The 14,378-nt window shown below is 33.7% G+C and overlaps 2 long non-coding RNA genes across 2 annotated transcripts; one reads left to right on the top strand and one right to left on the bottom strand.

Annotated features, from left to right (window-relative positions):
• Positions 1 to 8,947: 8,947 nt before the first annotated feature.
• Positions 8,948 to 11,342, bottom strand: LOC140007411 (uncharacterized). Its single transcript, XR_011814722.1, has 3 exons — positions 10,831 to 11,342; positions 10,609 to 10,722; positions 8,948 to 9,225 (listed from the first exon to the last, which is right to left on the bottom strand). It is a non-coding gene; the product is annotated as an uncharacterized lncRNA (long non-coding RNA).
• Positions 11,343 to 11,862: 520 nt separating this feature from the next.
• LOC140007628 (uncharacterized) lies at positions 11,863 to 13,826 on the top strand. The gene is made up of 2 exons (XR_011814941.1): positions 11,863 to 12,060; positions 12,695 to 13,826. It is a non-coding gene; the product is annotated as an uncharacterized lncRNA (long non-coding RNA).
• The last annotated feature ends 552 nt before the right edge of the window (positions 13,827 to 14,378 follow it).

The following is a 14,378-nucleotide window of genomic DNA, read 5'->3' as shown; positions in this document are numbered from 1 at the left end:
GTAATTATTCCAAATAATATTTCAAATAATACCCTATCCAAATAATCAGTTTCATTTGTTGGGGATGATTGAGTCTTTCGGATTTCAACCCTTTTTATCTACCATCACCCATATTTATTTCTAATTTCACAATTGACAACACTACTAATATTATGTTCTTGAAATTTGGGAGTTAAGATAATAATTAATAATCTAATTACTAAAAGAGGATCACATAATAGGAAATGATGATTAAATCAATCGCCGGCCTGTGTGGTGGGATGCGCCAAATTGAATTCATATAGTTATGCAAAAGTGTATGATAATTGGCTTTTTACTGTAAATAGAGATGACGATGTGTAGGATAAAATCCGATACACACGGGTATTCAATCCGATTGTTAATTCAATTATACAACCGATGGGTTATCCGTCAGGATTGGTATTGATGAGGAGTTATCAATGGGTAATCCGATAGAATTTGATAAAAAAAATCCTAAAATCCTGATACCCCATATATATATATATATATATATAGTATGTATTCCTAATTTCCAATCTAATAGTCCAATAACACGTTAATTTTATGACCCAATAATATATAAATCTAATCCAACACAAATAAAGATAGTCATGATTAAAAATAGAAGAATATTGATTTAATCCTTCATTAAATGTTGGATATTTCTCATGCAAGCTCTAGTGTTAATTCAATATGATGTATATATTGATTTTAGCTTAATAAAAGTTAATTTTTCTTTTTTGTACTATTTAATTTAGTGGGTAGAGGGTATCGGATCAGTAACCTAAGCCCATGAGTAAGAAGATTTGGTAATGAGAATTAAAATCGGTATGGTTACTCGATAGAATTTCATAAAATACTTGGCTATACATGTTAAGATTTGATAAGAGAGATTTTTTAAGAGTATCCGAGTCTCTGTCATCCTAAGTTAAAAACTGAAAATTCTTTTGTTTGATCCAAAAAGTTTGCACTATTATTCTCGTCCTTGTGTGCCACTGTTGTTGCCACACGTATTGACTAGTAAAAGTAGTCTAAGAAAATAAAATAACTAATAATAGTTCTTTGTCTTGCCAACAAAATGTGAAAGATAGAGAGAGAGGGAGAGAGAATCACACTAGACCTCTAACTATTCCCACAAAAAAGTCTCTGTCTAGTTAAATTAAATTGTCATACTTAATTGTGAAAGGGAAATAAAATGAAAAATTGATTAGTAGGATGGGCAAGTTAGAAGGTTTAATCAGACCTGGTCCAAGCAGAGAGCTGGTGAAGACATTGGGTAAATTAGTTACTATTCCAACAAGTCAATTGGTTAAATTACGTACAGACATACACATTTCTAATGTTTTTTTTTTTTTGTTTGGCAAACTCGTACATGGGGAGGGATGCCAACCAGATTTTATTAACGTCAAGATAAATAAACAAATGGAGGGGACCAAATCAAAACCTCCAATACATGGAAAAAACTAGAAATAGGGAGTACTTACTCTCTTACAGAAATTGTTCTAAAATTTAAAAGTCCTTGAGCATCTAACTTAACTAGCACTTTACATTGTCTAGGCGAATCTGCTAATGACATAAATAAATGTTGAGAAGCCGTCCTCGAAGTAGCCAACCAATCCGCTGTTGCATTTGCCTCCCTAAACACGTCCTCTACCACAAGACAAATATATCTATAAATCTATAAATTGAAATATTAATCGCATCTCACTTTTTGGTAATTGCATCTCACTTTTTGGTAATCGCTCTCCCATCATTTGTTTATTATATAGTCTAATAAATAAAAATTATATGATAAAATAATAATGAGAGTGCAATTAATAAAAAGTGAAGTGCCATTAACATTTCCCTACACAAACCCTATGTTTCTTTTGTTCTTATCTCGTTCGCTTTTTCCCTGCTTTCTCCGATCTGCCGGTCCTTTACTCCAATCATCCAAGTTGCAACAAGAATTCAGGGAAAAATTGTCAAGGAAGATGCATTATTTACTTTAAATTTCTACTGTAAAAAGTTAGGCAATTGGGAACAGTGAATTTAGCCATCTAGTCTTTTTAAGTGTCGTGGATATGGTTTAAATTGTGATTCTAGCCTGAAGTATTGCCTCAATTTATCCAACATAACAGCAATATTTTGTAATTTGTTTACACTAGGAGGAATGAGTGGAGTAGCCACCACGACTATCAGCCAATTGATGGCTCTCCGCCCACTTTTGGCTAATCCGTGACCAAAATCATGCAATATCATGCTCAGCATGAAATTTGGAGTTTAGAGCTATAATGTCATAGACTTATTCCTTCTCCCCTTAAACTTTCATTCCTCCCCCACACCCTTCCTATCCTTAATTGTCAACTCAGAATTCAAACTCTAAACCTAACAATAGAAAGAATTATAAGAGCCATCCCCCAATCACCAGACCAACCCCAGTAGTTTATAATGTCATAGACTTTAGCCAATATGGGTGACAATTGTGATCGGTGCCACAAGAAGGTAGGGGTTGGATTTGGAGGGACAGATCGAGAGTATTGTAGCATTTTTTATAAGGTACAACTACAATAAGAATATATAAATCGAACATAGGAATATTTGGACAAGATAATGACCATGGAATTTTATTAGCTATTAGTATGCCTAGGCACGCAACTGACTATAAATTTTAGGGCAAACTATTGCGAAGTTTAATTTTTGACCCTCTAACTATTAATTGATAAGTTTTATTTTTCTAACTAATTAAAACATATAATTCTAGCCCTTCCGTCAAATTGAATCATTGTGTCTAATAGAAATAGCATGACGTGCATAGCAGTGGCCCTCAAACTACTATAAAGTTTAACTTTTGGCCCTACAATTACTGATAAATTTTATCCCCCAAACTAATTAAAACATATAATTCTAACCCTTTCATCAAATTGAGTCGTTATATCGAACAGAAATATCACCACGTGCACAGTAGGGACATAAACAAGAGGCATTTTCATCTTCATCTTCACTGGATATGTGTTAAGGTAAAGTTGTTTTACCCCTATTTGACTTATAAACTAATAATTTACCAAATCTCCAATTGTTGAAATTGATCCAAATCAATTGAAATCCCATAACCAAAAACTCTGAACAGAGAAATTTCACCAAGGATAGGCAATTTGAAGAAATTGAGTTGTCTTCATTTGGAATTTAACTCATTTTTTTGTGTTGTTTTAGATTCATTGGATTCATGTGCTTCTCTTAATAACATAAACCTGACATATAATTGATTTTTTAGAAATATTCCAACATGCCTTGGTTCCGCTCCAAGTTTGAACTTTTTAACTCTCTCAAATAATCAATTCTCTAGTGAAATTCTTCCAAATCTACATTTTGGCCTTCTTGATTTGTCGAACAATAGGTTGGTTGGGCACATCTCAGATTTTTTTTTATCAATAGACGTTTCTATTTGACATAATGACTCAAGTTGATGGAAGGGTTAAGATTATACATTTTAATTAGTTGGAAAACTATAGCTTATCTGTTAATAGTTGAAGGGCCAAAAATTGAATGTTGTGATAGTTTTAGGGCCACTTGGGCATTTTGACCATCTCTTGAATCCTGTAGCTCTATTAGACATAATGACTGAAGTTGACGGAAGGGTTAGAATTATCTATTTTAATTAGTTGGATGGCTAAAACTTTTCAGTTAATAGTTGGTGGGCCAAAATTAAATTTCATAATAGTTTGAGGGCCACGGGAACATTTTGCCCCAAATTTTATAGTCATGGAATAATCGTTTCTATTCTTTATTATCTTTTGCATTTTTGTGTTCCTTTTATTCAATTAAACAAAGCTTTATAAGTGGATTGGCACGATACTGGAAGATTTCTTTGGGATGAGCAGTTTCTTTGAGAAATGTTGTTTTTCTTTTGTTGAAAGGAATTGCAACTTTGTAAGTCACGCTTTGGCACAGGTTGCCACCAACTATTGTAAGGAAACCTCTTGGACGACCTCCTTCCCTGTCTGGCTGATGAATGCAGCCAGGGAAGATATTCAGAGCAGTTGTTCAAACTTTTGTAATTAGCAGTTAGTTGAATGAAATACATCTGCTGCTTTTGGGGGAAAAAAAAATAAACAAAGCTTTATAAATCTTCAGGATTCCAAAAGTTAAATTAGTACATATTTTGTAGCATAAAAATTGAAGTTGCACTCTTTTGTAAAGTTCTTTGCTATTGAGTTGTGAAAAGCGTACTAAAATGCACTGCCAATTAACATTAAATAAAATTTTATTTTTAGTTTTATGTGAAATAAAATTTTCTTTGACAAATCATTATAATTTTATTTAAATCTGCAATAATGATAGAAATTATGTCATTAAACAAACACAGATACCAACAATCTAAAGAATACATATTCCATATGAAAAGAATTTAAAAAAAGTATACAGTAAAACTCCAAAAGTATCTAGAAAACAGATAAAATACTATAGCACCAAGAATATTTGTGCATGCTTCCATTAGTTAGATCTATTGATTAATTGTTTCAAATCCAAATATTATGATGAGATCTATCAGACAGATCTAATGAATTCTAGGTTTAACAATAAAATCTGAAAAAAATTAGATCTAATAAAAGAAATTGAAAAAACCACATAAAACTCCCATTAGAAATCTGTAGGAAAAAAGCGAAACTTTCATTAGGAAAACCAAAGAGATTAGAGAACTCTTATTAGGTAACCTAAGGGAGGATATTTCCAAAAGATTTAAGATTGCAATGATCGCTTGCACTATAACACTTTTTGCCGTGAAAATTATATTTTCATTTGCTTTCCTTTAATTTCATAAAAAATTCACACCAATGGTTACCAAAATATTCTAAGTTTTATCTAATCAACTATACTATTTTTATAAATAAAATGACAAAAATATCCTTTCAAATATGGTGTGCTGCTAACATGCTTAAATTCCATCACTTTTAACTAAGAAAATAGACAAAATAACCTAATCGAATACTTTTAAGAGTTTAGTAGGTTAATTGATATAAAAAGACATAAAACTAACCCAATCAAACACTTTCAAGAGTTTAGTAGGTTAATTGATATAAAAAGAATATAGTAGGCCAAATGAGATTTTAAAAAAGGTTCAGTGACTAGTGATACACTTAACCCAAAAAACATTAACTAGATTGAAAGATTGTATCTAGGAAACTTTGTTTTCAATATAGTTGTACATACTTTTTCTCTCTCTCTCTTTTTTTTTTAAGTTGTGCATACTTAACTTTAAAGAGTCAAAATAACAAACAACAGTTTTATAGCTTGTAGCTCGTCATTGATAGTATAGTTGGTCGCATATATAATGCTTTAAGAAAAACAAAGGTTAAAATACTCAGCAAATAAATTTAATTTGCACGTTTCCACGAACTATACAAAGCAATTGAAGAGATTGTTAAAGGATGAATATTCCTCTGTTCAATTTTCTTTGACATTTTTATTTAAGTTTTCAAGACCATTTTTGTAATTCTATAAAATTTCACTGTCGTAAATCACTTATCATCTACATGTGGGCACTTCGCAAATGTGGAATCTTCGAGACAAATCATTTTACAAATTTAGTGTATTTTATGACGGTAACTACCTGTCAGACTTAGGATTAAGATTGTCCTTAACGCATATTTGATGAATTTCTACCACATATAGTTTTTTTCAAAGGGGTACTTAGGATTAAGATTGTCCTTAATACATATTTCATAGGGGAGATAAATTTCTACCACATATAGTTTTTTTCAAAGGGGTGAGATTTAAGAAGTTGAAAAGGAGAAAGGAGAATTGAACTCAAAACCTTTAGCCCTCCGAGGTTTGGTCTGGCCGTTGAGGTTGCTGAAAATGGAGCCTTAGGTGCCTGATTTGAACCTTACTGCCAGCAAGTTGTGGAGGGTGGGGAATAGTCTGCGGGGTCCACTCCCTACGGGACACCCCTAAAAAAAAAAGATCTCAAAACCTTTAAATTTTGAAAAATCAACCTTAGCCACTAGACTAAAGATTCTTTCGCATCCACCACATGTAGACGTAGAATCCATAGTTCATACATTTCCTCTTTAATTTTTTTTTATACTTTTGAATGATCAATAACTTCTTCTAATCCATGCGATAAATTTGTAATTCATGAATACTACACTGTTACTTTTCTTGCATTAATTCGCATATGGACAAACTTCACAACTCCTTTCATGAATACTATGGATAGGTAAGCCAATTGAAGTGATCCATTGCATATTTCTTTCTTAATTAAGTCATGTTTGTTATGCATAATCTGTCCTCCTACTTAATTAGATACTCTGCAATTCACAGCTCTTAATCAACAAGTAGTTCTTGATATCCAATTGCAACTTTAAAGGTACATACTACGATCATCCACAAGAATTGGCATTTTACTAATAACAGTGACTTCTTCTTTCATTGCATTATGATTTGCACAACTTATAGTCTAACACTCAGTACGTATTGTAAAATATTATACTATGCTTATATACCTTGAATCGGCACTTTACTTTTTTTTTTCTTTTATCAAACGGCAATGAACCACCATCGGACTAAACGGGAGAACTACACATCCGTATGTGATTTAGAAAAATCCATATATAGTGTGGAAGGTAAGATTTGAACCCTTGACCTCCCATTCCACCAAAACTTAAAGTCTTTGGTGGTGGCCAACAGTCCAAAGAGTCATTGGTTGTATTGGCAATTTACATTTGAGGGAAATTTCAACAAAGTCTACATTGAATGGGCCATTTAAATACCCCAAGAAGTACATGTGACACCATGGTTGCCACGTATAACATTATTGGAAATAAGAAGAATTCATTGATCCTAATATAATTGGTAAGAAGAAGAGTTTATGAATAGTACAACATAGTTTCTGTTTGAGAATTTTCAAAATTGGCCATTTATATGTTCGGCACTTGACTTCGAATCCGATATGAGGCCTGCCATTTTTTGGTTCGTGCAATGGTCAAAAGTTGTTCACGTTTATTGTTTGGCACCTTTTTAGGTTTTTGATGATTAATTACCAACCAAATGGTGTATAAACTTTCAAAAACTGCCTGAACACTCGCATTAGTATGGATGAATCTTTGGACCAAAACAATTCAAAGAAAAGTCACAAATTAGTGAAGAAAAGTTGCAACTCTTGATCATTCTCAATCTTAACTCTATAAAAGTCTAGTAGGGATTATATGGTGCAAAATATTATTTTCCTACTATTAGAATTTTATACAAAAGCACACCATAGTTCTACTAGGTTTGTCTAACTTTGTGCAAGAGTTAAAGATAAACACCTTCAAATTATCCTAAAGGATATTTGTCTAAGTTCTTTGCACACTAAATTTGAGACAAATAAAGGTTAAAGAAAAGTGATCTTGAGTCACGATTTAAAGTATTTTTGCATCATTTGTTTTGTAACTGTTAACCATTTTATCTTATATTATCCTAATACTTTTTAGGCTTTATGTTTCCTATGTAATAATGGCAAGTTCATTGAGGACTTAGCAACCAACATTGTGAAACTTGATCGATTTGATGGAGGAAACTTCATAAGGTGACAAAAATGAGTTCGTTTCCTTCTCACATTCCTACAAGCAGCCTATGTATTGACCACTCTGAAGCCGCTCATTGTCAACCTTGAGAAAGAGGCTCTTGACAACATTTGAAAGTGTCAAAAGTTGGAGGATGATGATGAGATTTGCAGCAGACATATTCTCAATGCCATGAATGATAGCTTGTTTGATGTCTACCATACTATTACAATCGCAAAGAAACTTTGGGACCTATTGGAGGCAAAATACATGTGGGAAGATGCAACTAGTAAAATTTTCTTGTTTCTTCATTTAATAACTACAAGATGGTAGACAATAAACTTGTTATGGAACAATTTGCTGAATTTGAAAGACTTAACCATTATAATCAATATGCCTACACATAGATAAAGCCATTGTAGTGTGTTCTTTTATAGATAAATTACCATCTTTTTGGAAAGATTTTAAGAGAGACCTCAAATTTAAGAAAGAGGAAACTCTCTTGAAGCTCTTGCTAAATTCCTTTGAATAGAGGAGGGAATTCACATGCAGGAAAAGAAGGATAATCAAATTATTGAAGAGAACAAAGATTCTACTATAAAAGTGCATGCGATCGAGGAGGGATAGTCAAGCAAGTTCCAAGGTAGCAAAAGATGCCTATCAAACTAAGATCCAATCCAAAAATAACAAGAAAAGGAAGAAGGGCAAATGCTTCTATTGCAAAATAAAAAAAAGAACACTACAAAAATAAAATGGAGAAGGAGAAGCAAGACTCTTTCAATAACGCAAGTAAAAATCTGGATACTATGATATCTAAAGTCAACTATGTGAGAACCCTCACTCACTACAACAAAAAAGGGATTTGGCGATGAACAAAAGTCCATGCCAAAAGCTTTGACTTCCTCACCAATTAGTTTTAGCAAGAAAAACGCTTCCTAGCCAAGTTTCTCGCTAGATGCTCGTCTCTAAAAGTCATTAGCGAGGATGCTGCTACCTTCCTCGCTAATGGAACAGATCAATAGCAAGGGTGGAACCTCCTCACTAATGGCTTGAATACTATAGCGAGGAAAACTTTCCTCTCTGCTGAAGTTAGAAACTCCTCGCAAAAACCAGCAACTCCTTATGACTAGTCAATGTGTTTGGCGACGAAAAATAGCACATCCTCACCAATAATATAGAATTGGTAAGGAATCTTCTGACAAAATTGCAATCCCCCAAACCAATAAGACATTTTTGGCCAGGAAAGTTTCTTCTCTAATTAGAAACCATCGACCCCTTACCAAAGACGATCAAATGCAGCTAGATGATTTTCTTGCAAGAAAGTTGCCAAAAGCAGCATTGTGATTGTAGTTGCTACTTTTTTTTCAACCATTTTTTTAGCAAGAGGTATCATTAATGTCAATACTGAGATATAACAAAAATTTTATACGAAATAACAAACCAATTTGTCATTACAAATACAAAATGAGCAACAATATATTACAACCAATACTATCAACAGTACGAAGCACAAAGATACTCAAATCAAATCCTAATTAGGCTTTAATATGTACAACCAAAATTGCCAGGGATAACAAATGCTAAGATAGACCCTGTGCCGATATACAATGAGTACCATGTTTGCATTAATTGGCGAAGTCTATAATCAAAGTAGCTTGTAAGAGCTTCATAGCCAGGTTTACTACAATCCACCATCAACCTACAGAGTCCAATGGAAAAAAATTATTAAACAAAAATTTACATTGGTAGTTAGATAAATTAAACCTACATTAGCCTACATATATCAACTAAGACATTGATCCTCATATTGTTGCATGAAAAGAAATGAAAATGAGGGACTTAAAAAGAAATGCTAAGGATCACTTTTATTAACCACACAAGTACAAAATATGAACTGAATTTCAAACGACAAGTTGGTAGCATGTACTTAAGATGAAGAAATCATTATGACCCCAATTGACATGAAACCAATTGTAAAGTAACGCCAAGGCTGTTTCCTTTAACACAAAAATAGTAAATGCATTCACCCATTGCAACTCGTTTAAAATTGAGAAGTAGCTAAGCAAGCATAACATTTGGACCACTTTTCATATACACTTTAAGAAGCCTTAACTCTTAAGGTACAAACAGATTCAAAAGTAATCAAATATGTTTTCAAGTATACATAATGCAGGTTGAGGTAAAAAGTCTCAATAATTATAAGGTATAAAGTGCAACAAATACACTAAAAGAGTTGTCTAGAAAATTCACTCAATAGAAGCTTGGCATGAGCATTTTGAAATACAAAGTTTGTATCTTGTTCATTTTCAACCTTAATTGCTCTATTCAAATTTCAGTGTAATTCTATATGTTGCACAGTTTAACATAAAAGCACAAGGAAAGCATGAAATGGACTTTGAAAAAGGAATTAGATTTTACTGCCAACAAGGCTTCCAAGGTGCAAATAGCCAATGAGATCCTTTTCTTCTAATCCTTATTATTTTTGTCCAGTATGTTCACTTAAAATAAAACTATATTCTATTTACTAGATCTTTAGTTAAGAATTAAACAAAAAATTAAATCATCAAAAAGCAAAAAGACCAAAGGCATCAAAACTGGCACAAATATTCAGGAGGAGAAGAAGTTATCACCTAAGAGAATCACATGCAGCACAATGAAAGCATTAGAATTAGCCCAAAGGAAGGGAAAAAATACGCTTCACGAATGGTCCTACAACACCGAAACACAAAACAATAGATAATGATGAAACACCACAAACCAGTCCAAAGACAAGCAAAATCACCTACACCATCAATCCTAATCACCAACCGGAGTGGAAAATCATCCAAAATTTCAGTTAAGTCACCTAACAAATAAAGCTTGAAATTTAGAACATGTCATAATCAGTGTTTAGTATTCAAAAATTGTGTAAGTTACTAGGGGTTTGGGACAACGAAAGGGGACAATTAGGGCTGGGCAACGAGAGGTATGGAGGAATGGGAGCGAGAGTGGTAAAGAGAGGAGATTGAACAATAGGACAAAATAGGGAAAAAATCAAATCGTGGAAGGAAGAATTCTAGTATAAAAATATGTTGGAGACTACCTGAAATCTTAGATCTGAAATTTTGACGGGCCGTTTTCATTTTGCCTTCCAGTAAGACCCCTTTCTCTACTCCAACTGAGATGCCTATTCACTCTAATCCACTAAAGTAGAAGCCTACAATTTCAAAAAGTTTATCTTATGATTGTTAAATTGATGAAAATGCAAGAAAAAAGCAATTGACAAAATAGAGATGAAAATAACATATTTGCTTAAAAACCCTACACCATTGCTTTTCCTTGAAGTCTGCCATTGTATCAGAAGGGTCTTTATAGTGTGTCCATGATTGTATAAATTCAGATCTGGATGATAGAGAGGAAGAGGGGAACCATATGTCTACGGGAAACTGAAAATAGATAGAGAGGGAAAGAAAGATAAAAGGAGAAAGGTGCGGGGGAGGTTGTGATTGAACTTTCGAGGGCCTGGTCTGAGAAGAATATTTGGGAAAGTAGCCTTGCAAGTATGGAAGGCTTGGAATTCATGCGGTGCTATGCTTTATAAGTGCTGTGCCAAGAATGGTTAAAAAATTTGCAATGCGTGGCTCTGCTAAAAATTGGAAAGGAGCAAATTTTTGAAATTTTCACAAAAAAGCATACATAAGCCGCAATCCCATGATTTCTTACAAAAATCATAGAAACTTTGGCCCACTAGAATCAGCATTTGGAGGGAAACTTTCCCACACTTCTTTTGGCGAGAATTTTAAGCGAGAAAAGTCCTTGCCCTCGCAGAGTATATGATGGCTCCAATCTTTGGTGAGGTATTGTCCTTTTTCTTGCTATAAGCGTCTTAATAGCGTCAAGCTTTCTACTTCTTGCTAAAGTTGTTGTCGCTAATACCCTTTTTTGTTGTAGTGACTTTAAAACACAATTTTTCTAAACTACATGTATTGTCCTAAGATTTAAATCACTTATAACATGTCATTGCATTGCATTCTACATGTATTATAACATTTCCTTACATTGCACTTTATTACTCTTATTTGGATTGTAACATTTCCTTGACTTGGTATTATTTATTTCACCACATATACTTTAGCCAAATGTCTTTTATTTAGTAGTTGGAACTTTATATGATAGTTTAGAGGTGTTAAATAGACATTGGTACATTCGGAGGGTAGAAACTTCATTAGTCAAAAGATTAAGGGAAGAAAGGGCTAAGATTGGGCCAAGTGGCCAAATCCTAGCCAGCCACCTTGTTTGACCAAAGGATTAGAGAAAATTTAAACCAACTTTGTTTCATTTCCTCCACCATATTTCGGCCACCTTGAAGCTTCCAAAGGAAGGAAGAAAACTCCATCTTCTTGCTTTTAAAACCCTAGTTTGATCTTGAGTAAAAACCAAAAGAGAAAGAGCTTGAGTTAGTAGAGTGAATTTCCTCCAGCCCTAGTGTGTGTCTCAAGCTTGGAGCTTTGGTTTTAGTGGATTGTTTTGGTGGTTCAAGCTTCATACAAGAGAGGTACATGAACCTTAAATCCTAGTTTTCTTGTGTTATATGAAATGTTTGAAGTTTTGATGGCAAACTAGAAGTGTTTTGGATGTTGTTTGTGGTTAAAATTCTTGAACTAAACAAGAGGTAGTAAGGTTAGTTGGTTTGCCTACCATGTGTTTGATAAAATGTTTGAGTTTCGTTCATAGCTTTCCTTCATGTATTAACATGTTTTGGACCCTTTTTGAGTTAGAGATAACACTTGACATGTTGTTTAAATGAAAAACAATGAAAAGATGAAGGTTGGTGACATTAGTGAACTAGTGGACTGATTTGTTTGCTCTTGGCTGACCGGTCTTGAAGGAGAGGTTTCCTTTTGATTTTTGTGATTCATTTGCACCTTAATCAAGCCTAAGAAACTTGGCTAAACATTGGTTTAAGGTTTGGTATGAGTTGAAGTGGAAATGGGGCAAGTAAAGTGGTTGTTTGGGCCACTAGTGGACTGTTTCGTTTCCTTTGGTGACTAGACTGTTTTGACTCTTTTAATCATTTATGTTGTAGACACCAAAATTTTGTCAATTTTTAATATTTTCTCAAGATTTTTCTATTTAATGAGTTATTTATTTTCTTATATTTTAATGTGTATTTTTCTCATTTTTTGCAGGTTTATTTTAGGACAAAAAAAAAACAAAACAAACAAAAAAAAAGAAAATTAAGAAATCAAAAATCTTCTCCTAATTATTGCTCTTTCACCAAATGCACTATTCATCCATTTTTTGCACTCAATGTTCAGGCACTTTTCTTTTCATTAGGTGAGAAGGCCATCATTTTGACCAATCCCACGCTCCACTCTCAACTGGCTCTTTCTTTTCTTTCAATTGGCACGACACCAGGGGACAAAAAAAAAGAAGCACTGAATCTTCCTCAATCTCCCTCTCGGCTCTCTCTGGTCTCTCAATAGGACACAGAAGAGAAGCCACAAAAGAAAAAAGAAAATCTCCATCCCTCTCGGCTCTCTCCCTCAAAAGAACAAAAAAAAAAAGAAAGAAAGCACCCTCACTCTCTCGGCCATATCCCTCTCTTTGCTCACTTCACACAACACACCCACAAACTATTCAGACACAAGGAGGCAGCCGCCGGTTGGACAAAGAGCTTGGAACTTCCTCAAAATTTTAGTCAAGGGACCACAACCTCATTGAGGTATTTTTTTTCCAGCTTTTCCTTTTTTAATTAATTAGATTAAATGCATGTTTGGCTACATATTTGTCTCTTCCTTTCACTGATTTTTGTTGCTATTGTGGTGTTGTTGAAGATTTTTGAGACAAGCCTGTATAAAATTAAGAAAAAAGAAACGGTGCTGTGAATGCATGCCAAATGCTTGATAAAATGTCGAAATGGAAAAATAAATTTAAAAGCTGAATATTGTGCATGTTGTTGTCAAAACTGATGACCGTTAGCTAGCACCAGGCCTGAAAATGTTTGCTTATCTAAATTTTTTGGAGTTTTGAGCTTTAAAGGCATTGAAATATTTTCTTCATTTTTGGGGCTGTTTTGACTTAATGCATCATTTTGTTGTTGTTTACTTGTCAAACTAAGATTATAATTGTAATGTAGAAGTTATAAGGAGGGTTTTGACATAATTTTTATGATTTTTGGTGGAGGTTTAAAGGTTTTAAGAATATAAAAACTGGACTGATTTCTTGGCTTTTTGGCCATTTTAGGGTCAATTTTTGTTAAAACTAAATCCGGAAATAGAATCTACGCGAAAAATGGAATGGGAGGTGTATTTTGAGAAATTTTGGCGATCGGAGAGGTTGCCGGCGACCGCCAGTTGAAGCTTCTTTAGCTGGCCGAAGAAGAAGGGAAGGAAACGGCTGGAAGTGGAGGAAGAAGAAAGAAAGAAAAGAGAAGAAGAAAAAAGAAAAGAAAGGAAAGAAAAGAAAAAGAAAAGAAAAGAAATTGGGCTAATGTTTTTTTTCTGATGGGCCAAGAGTTAGTTTTGGTTGGGTTTTGGGAATGGGTTTTGTTTTATTTTTTTTGGGTTTCGTTTAGGTTAGAAGGTCAGAGCCCATGCATTGTTTTTGTTGGCCTTGAGTGATAAAAAGACGGGCTGGCCTGTGTGTTTTGGCTTGGACTTTCGGCTGGGCTTAGGTAGTTTTCGGCCCAAAGAAATAAATAATGGCCCAGTGGCCTATTTTCCTAAGAAGATTTGCTATTAAAAATTGCACTTTAGCCCTGATCTTTGGAGTGGTTTTATTGCGGCCTAGAACATTTTAAATTTCTTTCATGTAGGTCCTTAAATTAATTATACTTTGGTCCCTGAACTTTATCTTTCATTTAATTTTGAC

Source organism: Coffea arabica, chromosome 5c (genome assembly GCF_036785885.1).
Source record: "Coffea arabica cultivar ET-39 chromosome 5c, Coffea Arabica ET-39 HiFi, whole genome shotgun sequence".
NCBI lineage: Eukaryota > Viridiplantae > Streptophyta > Magnoliopsida > Gentianales > Rubiaceae > Coffea > Coffea arabica.
Note: the sequence above shows the minus strand (reverse complement) of the source record. Positions and strands in the feature narration are given on the sequence as shown.